Genomic DNA, 10836 nt, shown 5'->3' with positions numbered 1-10836 from the left:
AACATTTTTATTCTTGTTCTGACATTTCATCGGTTTCTGACCTAATGGTGCCACCTGGTAAGAAGAAGAGATTAACAATGTAAGCATAGTGGATTCTAGTCAAACGTCTTAAGGACTGACATAAATGTGACTTCTAGAACAGTGACTCTAAATGTGTGAAAACAGAGTTGTATACTAAGTCTAAAGTGCATACAGTTTGGACTGTTCACAATATTCTGAAGTACAACAGTCATGGATTTAATATATAGGCAGTAAGAGTGTGGATGACAAATTCTTCCACATCGCAGTATGTAAAAATAATTCAATGGTGTTGTGATGAGTTTCAGTATTTGCTCTGTTTTTACCATCTGCATTTTAATTTTTCATAATTATGTGACACGTACCTACAGGTCTCATATTTTGAACAGGAAATTGCACATAAACCTCTCGATTATTTTCTGTTCTCAAAACTTCAAAATATTGTTGACAAATCACTACACTGTGCACCTGTATCTGCTTTAAATTACATATTCTGTCTGTTAGTTCTTATTTCTTTCCAAAACTAAACATTGCATTCTTGTTTCAGTGCCATAATTGCATTTATGGACTTCACAGTATTCACAGTCCCTGCAGTTTAATTCCATATTTCTATATTACAACATGGAAACTCATATAAACATACCTATTTTTGCTTTTACATAATTTTCAGAAATATCTTTTTGTAACACGTAAGATTGATGATACGTTAAACTATGCCTCTTGTTGTACATATAACCACACCTACTACAAGCCTCTTCTCTAATGATGTGACTGTCCTGGACTCCTTAGATTTTTTTGTTTCACCTTGGTCTCATTTTCATATCTTTCACTCTTGCACACATTTTATTTTGCAAACATTCTTTCCACCAAATTATACAACGACCCCCCCCCCCATTAATATTCCAAAACGTGCACATTGATTGGTCAGCGTGCACGTTGTAAATCAGAGTTATAGTAATGGAAAAAGGTCCGGTCGCCTGGACTTTTTCCATTAATATAACTCTTTTTTTTTTTTTTTTTTACAGCAACGGAGAACACAAGATCTCCGTTGCTTTTTACAACCTGTCTCGCTATGTTAAATGAGTTTAACATAGCAAGACAGCTTTAAAAAAGCAATGGAGCATCTCCGTTGCTTTTTTTAACGCTGTCTCGCTATGTTAAACCCATTTAACATAGAGAGACACTTTAAAAAGCAACAGAGATCTTGCTTTCTCTGTTGCTTTTTTCAAAACTGTCTCGCTATGTTAAATGAGTTTAACATAGCGAGACAGCTTTAAGAAAGCAATGGAGATTCTCCGTTGCTTTTGCCCACAGCTCTGATGTACTGCGTAAGTATACGCATGCACAGTACATCAGAACTGCTGCAGAATACCAGACAGCTGCGGAAGGGCAGCAAGGAGGCATTATACAATGCCATTATTTAAGAAAAGCAATTATTTTTTTTCTTAAATAGTGTCATTGTATAATAGCAATAACCCACTTCTGGGTGTGGGTAATGCTGGATTTACTCACGGTTGTCTTTGTTTGGCCACTCGGGCTTCGCCCTCATGACCAAACCACACCAACCATGGGTAAACCCAGCATCACCCACACCCAGGCGTGGGTTTGTTATATTAATTAATTTAGCTGTGTGCTAGAAATTGAAATTCAGGTCTGTTTCTCTTAAAAGTCTGTCACTTTTTGTTCACCATTTCTTAATCCACAGATTATTGTGTCTCTTAGTAGAGAATCACTTAGCTCATCAAATTCACACTCTTTGGTTTGATTATTCAGCTAAGTAACATAGAAATCTACTACCTGACTCTGTGGCTCAGAAGGATGGAGCCTTGAGTTTGACCCAAGTGACCAGGGTTTGAGTAGGGGCCCTGGCACTTAAAGAGCCAGGCAAGGAGAGTGGCAGAGTGAAAGGATGTGGATAGTTCACCTCTTCTAGGGAAGGCATGGTTTATTTGCACTCAGGGCATATGATGTAATGATCTCCCTGGTGGTGAGTGACAAGATCAGCAAGATTGCTGCCTGTGTTGCTGGGGGAGTGGCAGGGCTGCTTGAAGAAAACACTTTTTGTGGAAGTGAGGGATGACCTTTGCAGAGAATTTATTGCAAACCCATCCCTGGCACCTTTCCAGGTGCATGCAAGGGAAGGGATAGAGAGAAAAAAAAAAGTCTTGAACCACCCCTGCTGGCTATCTTGATGATGACCTCTCTCTCTCAGCTGACTCTCTTCTAGTGATTGGAATGAATGGGCTGATAGACCAAGTCTGATGGTTATCACGCACCAAGAGCAAACAATTGCAAAACAAAATAAAACATAAGCATCTATGGTATCTACAACACCTCGTAGACTTGTAAATCAGAAATGCCTAGTAAGTAATGCATTCATTTTGAGTTGTCAGTAATTTACTCTATTTATCTCTGAATAGTGCTATTTTGCCTTTATCCTTGTCAAAGAAAGTAAGAGTAAAAATACCTTTATGGCATCTTCCTACCAACATGTATGAATGCTGCACACCGAACTTCAGAATTGTTATGCTAATCTACTTACAGTGAACAATACATCAAATTTCTCAATGCAAAGCTTCCATTTTTTTTCTGCTAAATTTCTTTGTAGCAGGAGATTGTCATGTTAGTATAGAGACGCTGTCTCACTGTGAATCATACAGCTTTAGATGCCCTCCTATTCCCATGTTGCAGTATTCAAAACCTTTGGGTTATTCTCTGCTTAGCTTCTTGAACATCCAGCCAGTATGCAAAAGCTTTAGTTACTGTAAGGTATGTGGGACATCTGACATTGGTTGTAGGGTGCATGAGCCATAAAAGTGATGTCTGCATGTACCTTTCCTCAGAACTTCTCTGCCACCAGTCAAATGTCAGCTGTTCCTGCCTTCTCTACCGTCGGCACTTCAAAATTAAGATAAGTACCCCATGGGGCCATTTTCTTCTTCTTCTTCTTCTTTTTGGTCACTACATGCCTGCTTAGGTTCTTGTCATCTATGAAAGAAAAGTGTACATGCGGACGTCAGATCCCCCATAAGGAAGGCCATGACCTTTGCCTTTTCTGTCTAGGACCTAACTATGACCGTAAAATTTGCACAATTTGTCAGGTCTTCATTCCTAAGACTCTTCATAGCCATCTGTGTACCCTAAACATCTACTCAGAAAACCAGCGTCTTAAATATCTGGCTTTGGCGATGGAAGAGCCATCTGGTCAGACCATCAAGCCTCCAAAAAAGAAGGCCAAAGTTTCAAGCCTGAACCTACTGCTGCACCTCCTCCACCTGACGTTACCCCTGTGGCCGATGTTAGCCTGGAGGAACGTATGGAACCAGATGAGTTAGGTATAGCAGGTACCATTCAGGAGGCTGCAGAACCTAGGGCTGAAAGCATGTCCATGGAGGTTTTGCAGACGTCGGGGGCAAATGACGAGGGGGAACCAGTCCTTCCACTTCTTTAGAACAGCCCAAACCTAGGGCCTCTTTAGGCCCTATGCCATCCAGGCCTACCTATTCATTAAAAAGGAAACAAAAGACAAAACATGTTTCTCTTCCTTCAGAAAGCCCGCCAGTTTGCAAGCTTTCTCTCAAAGTTTATTTAATGGCTTCATAGCCCTTAGGCATTCTGTGCCTGCTTCCCCCTGTGGCTGCCCTTCCAGTTTTCAGTCCTAGGCCCCAGACTGAAGATCCTAATTCTCTTGATGCTGAGGACTCTTCAGATTCCTCTTCAGAGGACTCCCTGTCCTATGCCTCTTAGATGCCTTCTCCTGTTGGATATGCCTTCCCTGAGGAGGACCCTGCTGAGACAGACTCCCCAGGACAGGACCTCACCTTTAGTGAAACCATCTCTAAATTATGAGAGAGTTTTTTAAAATGGGATTCCACTGAAATGTCCAAGATTCAAAAGAGGTATTATGAACTCTTACAAATGGATACCCCTTCACCTTCTGCCATCACTCCAGTCTTACCATTCCTTTTGGACGCCTTCAGGGCAGCCTCTCAAAACTCTGATTCCCAACCCACAGCCCTAGAAGGCCTGACAGGTTGCATAAGGTCCTAGAAGTAGCCAAATTTCTGATTAAAATCCCAGTTGCAGACTCTGGCACTGTTTCAGTCTCTGCAGACAAACCATCCAAATTACTTACCTCCTCCTCCTTTGTCCTTCCCACTGATAAGGATAGTAAGAACATGAAAGCATTGGCAAAAAGTATATACCAGGGGTCCAGAGAAGTAAATAATGTGGGAAGAAATAGCCAGGGAATTGTTATGGCTAGGCTTGTATAGGCCCTAGGGCTGATAGCCTAGTACCAACCTATGAACCTATGAACCTATACCTCTGAAACCTTGGCTTTTAGGACAGTGGAGTACCAGACACAGATGTCAAATATGCCCTGGCCCTTTTGCCCAGTTTTCTATACTTTTGGCTGATCTCCCAGACTCGCCTTCTAAGTATCAAATTTCTAGCCTTATGTCCGTGTCCTCTCAAGTGACAAAGCACTCAGTCAGATGCAGGTATGATGCTTCAGAGGCCTCAGCCAGATCTGCAACATCTACCTCAGAGCTTAGAAGATATTCTTGGCCGAGACTCCAGCACCTTCTTGATGATATCAGAAATAAGCTTTTGGATGTACCCCTGGACAATTCTGCCCTTTTTGGGGCTAAGTGGCAGAGATTTTCAAAACCCTCCAGCAAAAAGGGAAGGAATTTGTTTTTGTCTCCAATCCCTAAATTCCATAGGAATTATACCTCCAAGACACAGTTCATAAGGAAACATTCTGCTCCTACCCCTCATTCTAGGAGCAAAAAGAGCTCCAGGAAACAGTTGCCTCCTTCCAGGCCTGCTCAAACTCCAGTTCAGAAACCTCAGTTTCAGGACAGGGCAGGAAGTCTGTCACTACCCGCTTCCCCCTTCACCCCTTCCAGATTCCATTCCCCTATCCCACAGACTTTCTCATAGGTTCCTAGGTAGGTACTAGGCTATTGGCCCTAGGGCCTATATAAGCCTAGCCAAAAAGGTAACCTGGCTTTCTCCACCCAAGAAAATAATTTCCTGTGCCCCTGTCAAGCAGAGCCACAGAAGTGATCCCCAGGGTGAATTTCCTATCTCCTATCCAATCATCAAGATTTTTCTTGAAAAGTGCTAATGAGGAGCTTTGTTTGATATAGATAGGTAGTTTGTTCCAGAGTATGGGAAGTCCATGGACTTCCATTACAACCCATCACCCCAGTCCAGGAGGTACACAAATGCCTCAGACCTGGGCTGGGGAGCTGCTATGGGCAGCTTGAAGGTGCAAGGCACATGGACAGGCACCTTCAAGTGGGAGCACATCAACATCAGAGAAATGAGGGCCATCATTCTGGCTCTGAGGGCCTTCCAACACAATCTGAAGCAGGGTCCCCTGAAGTTGTTCACAAGCAATGCTACAGTTCTCTGGTATGTGAACAAACAGGGGGTAACAAAATCTTACTTGCTATGCAGACTTGCACACCAGACATGGGAATTGGCGATCCAACATGGAGTCACTCTGCAGACAGTCTAGATTTCTTCAGTCCAGAATACTCAGGCAGACACCTTGAACAGGTCCATGTCACAATCCCACGAATGGATGCTACATAGGGATGTGTTCGCGGGATTTCACTGTATGATCCTGAAATACTGAAATATCAAATTTCAGTATCTCGAGACTATAAAGCCGAAAACTCAAAAACCTGAAACCCCAAAAGCGCGAAATTCAAAATCGTGACTTTTCACATACACACTCCACCACACAAACAAGCACACATACACTTTACTCCCGACACTAAAACCAACCAACAAAACACACACAAACACAACAAAATAAAGACATGCACCTACCCTACGTATTAACAGGGGGCAAGCTCCCCTGAACCCCCCACACCCCCGCTACTTATATATACTAACTCCGAGGTCGTACTAAAACCACAAGCACACAAAACCCACCATTACACATTCTACACCCCCCTTGCACAAACACACATCACATACATAGAAATACCACCACTATCAACACTTACACACTCACACTGTACGTACGTACCTACCCTAACCCACACCTAAAAACTCCAAACACACTCACACACACTAAAATCCCTACCCAATACTCTTACAAAAACATCACTTACCTGAATCTCCAGCTATATCCACATACCACACCGCACATCATGAACACAGGCAATCCCACATCATGTATGCACCATCACAACCGCGGATTCGATATCTCCGCATTCGGTATTTTGCAGTTTCCCACAACTGCAGTTTTGACACTTTGGACTCAAACAACTGAATTTCGATAAAATATAACCATTTTTGGACATAGTCCACAAGTGGGGTACTCCACAAATAGATCTGTTTGCCTCCCCTCTGAACAGACATCTTCCACTCTGTACCAAGGTTCCCAGCTCCCTAGCGGGCAACAGATGGCTTTTCTGTCTCATGCAAGGGGATGTTTGTCTGTGCATTCCCCCATTCCCACTCCTTCAAAATGTCCTGCTGAAAATCCAGCAAGACAAACCAAAAATCTTGTTGGTGACTCCCTTTTGGCCAAGATAGCATTGGTTCCCCCTCCTTCTGTATTTAGTCAGGGGCAATCATCATGAGTTACCTCACAGAAAGGACCTCCTCACACAGGAGAAGGGATCTCTAATCCATCCCCACTTGGAATCTCTGAACCTAAACTTGTGAGTGATAGAATTTTCATCCCTTTCAGACACCTTTACACTGAGGATGTGCTTAATGTCTTGCAGGAGGCCAGGTAACTCAACATTAGGAGATCTTATTTGTCCAAATTGAAAAGATTCTCCACCTGGTGTCTTCAAAGACAGCTATACTCATTTCAAGGAGAGGTCTCTTTAGTACCATCCTACCTGTGTGAACTGCTGCAAGCAGGGCTGCATATTCTTCTGTTAAGGCCCACCCAGCTGCTATTTCAGCTTGCTTGCCTCTTGACCCTCCTCTTGCCTCACAACTTCCAGTGAAGTTATTCCTTAAGGGAGAACTGCACCTCAGGCCCCATAGGAGACCAATTCCATCCCCATGAGACCTGAACTACATTTTGGAGAAACTCTCTGTTACCCCTTTTGAGCCAGGATCAAAAGCCTCTCTAAAATATTGCACTTGGAAGACTGTGATGTTGGTGGCCCTGACATCATCTAGAAGAATGTCAGAGCTCCAGGCCCTCATGGCAACCCCACCTTTCCTAATCTTCCACAAGGATAGTGTGACCCTAAGGACCAACCCATCCTTCATGCCTAAGGTGGTCAATAGGCTGTCCCTGAACAAATATATTCACCTCTCTACCTTCTTTCTCATCCCCAGAATTACAGTGAGAGAGTCCTGCATTCCCTTGATGTTCACAGACAACTAAGATTCTACCTTGACAAAAACAAGTCCATTAGGAAATCAGAGCAATTGTTTGTCTCCTTTCACAACAGAGCTCTGGGAAAAGCGGTGACTAAACAAACTATTTCTGCCTGGATTTCCAGGGCCATCTTCTTTTGTTACTCTTACCACGGAAAACAGGCAACCTCAAAAATTAAATCCCACTCCACCAGAGCCATGGCCTCATCTGGAGCCTTTTTCAAAGGGCTGGACACTGCTTCCATTCTAGAGGCAGCTCCCTGGACGTATTTCCATACCTTCACCAAAAGTATAAATTGGACCCTATTTCCAGTTCTAGAGCAGGGTTTGCTAGGGCAATCCTGCATGGGTTCTTGGAAAACAGTTCCATACTACCCTCCTCTTCTTCCCTTTGAGCTTTGGCACTACCCCAGAGGTTTTGAATACTGCAACATGGGAATGGAAGGACACAGAATAGTTGTGTAAAATCTTGCTATAACCATCGATATCCTTTTCTTCCATGTTGCAGTATTCTATCCCTCCCCCCACCCCTATATATATATATATATATATATATATATATATATATATATATATATATATATAAATGCCTTGTTGGATGACTCTGGACTTGTGCAGCTATCCTGGGACTGGGGTCCAACTGGGGTAGTCAGTTCTGAGGAAAGGTATGTGCACACATCACTTTTATGGCCCACACACCCTATAGCCAATGTCAGACATCCCACGTACCTTGCAGTGACTAAAGCTTTTGTATAATGGCTGGACATTCAGGAAGCTAAGCAGAAGATAACCCAACTGTTTTGAATACTGCAACATGGAAGAGAAGGACATCTATGGCTATGGTAAGATTTTACACAACTATTCTTTTTTTCTTTCCAAACAGTAGTTGTTAACAGCAAATGTACTCCTTCATTTCTGCAAATATATTTCTTCATTTTTGGTAGATGTTTCTCCACTGTTTGATACCACATTATGTGAGGAGTCTTAAGAAATAGTAAGCAAAGTAGATGTGATCCAACCTTCATGAACTCTGTACATAACTGAATTCTCTAGAGCTTCTCTATACTACATGCATGTAAGTAAGCTCATTAGCCTTAAAGCTATATATCCATATTCTACCATAACTGTGGGAGATTCTTTGATTAAATAATATGCCATGGGATTATGAAAAGATAATAAAATTAACAAAATATTTTGTTAAGGGCAAAAGCTGTTATTATCCACTACATTTTTAAATTCATTAATCGAGCAAACATTAATGAAAAACTTCTCAATGTCATGCTGCTACATTAAAATGGCAATAAGTCGAATGTCTGTTAATCTGAGTAAGATTATTTCATCATCAATTATAATATCTAAAACTGAAGAAATACAATTAAAAATAAATTTGTCTGATGTCGTCATAGTCCCCGGGGCAAGAACATGCCACCCCTGTAAATTATATGGATGAAATGGCTGGAAAATTGAAATGCTTGATTAAAGGGGATGTTTATTACTAGTAATATTTCCTAGGCTGCATGCTCTGATAACTGAAATTATGTTTATCAATATCCTATGCTAAAATGCAAGATAAAGGTACATCCTACAAAGAACTTTTTCACTTTAATAGTACTATTGAAAATGGACATTCCTAACTCATTGATTTTATTGTACACTTAGTTAAGTGCTTTTACTCTGCAGGCTATATGTGCATGTTGAGCTTTGTGCATTTTTTATATGTGTGTGTGTATATTTGGTGTATGCTAAATCATCATTGTAAGCGTGCATCAAGTTTCAGTGTAACAGTCACTAACCAACACTCAGTCATTGAACCCACTGAAACTGCAAGATCCCAAACTCTCACACCAAAAGGATAAGCTTTTGAAACAACAAAAAATCCCCTTAATGTAGTGTTATGAGAGTTCCACAAACACCGATAACTATCTTACTGAAACACATGTTTTTGCAGGGAAATAATCCCCCATCAGTATTTCACATGCTGGGTTGCATTCCCACCCCCACATCTCTAAGTATATTAATTCCAATATCATACAACTGTGGAGTTAAGAGCAAACTTTTTTACTGCATTGTGGTGCAATCTATATAAAATGCAAATGGGTGTCATTTTTGTGATGAAAATTGCACCAACAAAATGCACTCTGCTGAACTCTATGACTCTGTCTCTCTCTCTTTTTATATATATACTTTGGAAGAGACATTAAATGGAGGCGCCATTTGTCTGAGTTAGTGGTACCTCAGGTGGGTGTAAAAGATCCCATGAAACCTATCAAAAAGAGTAGGGGTCTGTTATTTATACACAAAAATAACTTGTTTACAAAATATTTACATATTCCCCGGGATTCATGAAGCTTGCGCCAGGCGCAGGCATAGCGTAGGCGGTATAATGCCAAATATGGCTGTCGAGCGAGTCAGGTACGATCCAATTCCATGTGCACTACCGGCGTACGCCAGAACTGCGCAGCCCCCGGCGTAGGTATGCTAATCACCCCATGTGCAGTGTCGCACCATGCAAATGAAGGCATATAGCAATTCATGTAGTGGTGCAGGCGTAGTGTAAGCCCACGGAAATGTAAACCAAAAAACACGGTTTACATTTTCCCAAACAGAACATCGGAGCTATGGAAGAGGGCCAGAGCCAGGTATCACAACGTTAACATATACCAATGGCGAAATACACAGCCAATGGCATAAGAAAAGATGCACAACATGTAAATAACAACATTTAATGTCATGTCCACAGTAACGCACAGCACAACAGCAGGGCATGTGTGCAGAAGCTGTAACATGAAGAAATAATATAAAAATGTCATACAATCGCAACGTAATAGAAATCAGGTTTACAGCATAATACACAATGGTAGGCATGGAACACCACAACCAAGGTGCAAGGGTTGCTAAGGGCCTGCAGTAGTGTTGGGCACGGTAACTATGAATTAGTAGTCAATGCCATGCAAATGAGGCAGATAATACTGAATCGCAAATGTCCCATCAGATGAAGGTTGTACCATACGGCGCAGCGGTATAACACCGAGGAGTGGCTCAGAGGAGATACATGACATCAGCAGAGGGGTGTGCCACGGTAGCAGTAAGCACATTGGAGCATTGCAAATCTGGCCTGTCCGTTGCTAAGCAAAGCTGCAGGACAGGGGTGGCAGGGGTGGGGAGGAATCGTTTAGCTGAGAGCACACATGGTGCCTAAAAGCGCATATGTATGAGGATGAAAACGTGCCCGAAACCCAGTAATCGGACGCACTCACCACAAACAATAGCAGAAACAGGAAGGTCAGAGGAAGAAAAGAAGGAAATGCGGAAGTAGGGTAATTGGAGTACTAATGAGCAATCAACACCAATCAACCCACGAAGGCCAATCGACGGCAGCTGACAAGTCTGCTTGCAGAAACCTGCAAAACAGGATAGGGGAGGCATTTGAGCAATAGCAACCCGGAAGAC

The sequence above is a fragment of the Protopterus annectens genome, chromosome 8.part0, assembly GCF_019279795.1.
Source record: "Protopterus annectens isolate FY-2018-M chromosome 8.part0, PAN1.0, whole genome shotgun sequence".
Taxonomy (NCBI): domain Eukaryota; kingdom Metazoa; phylum Chordata; order Ceratodontiformes; family Protopteridae; genus Protopterus; species Protopterus annectens.
Note: the sequence above shows the minus strand (reverse complement) of the source record.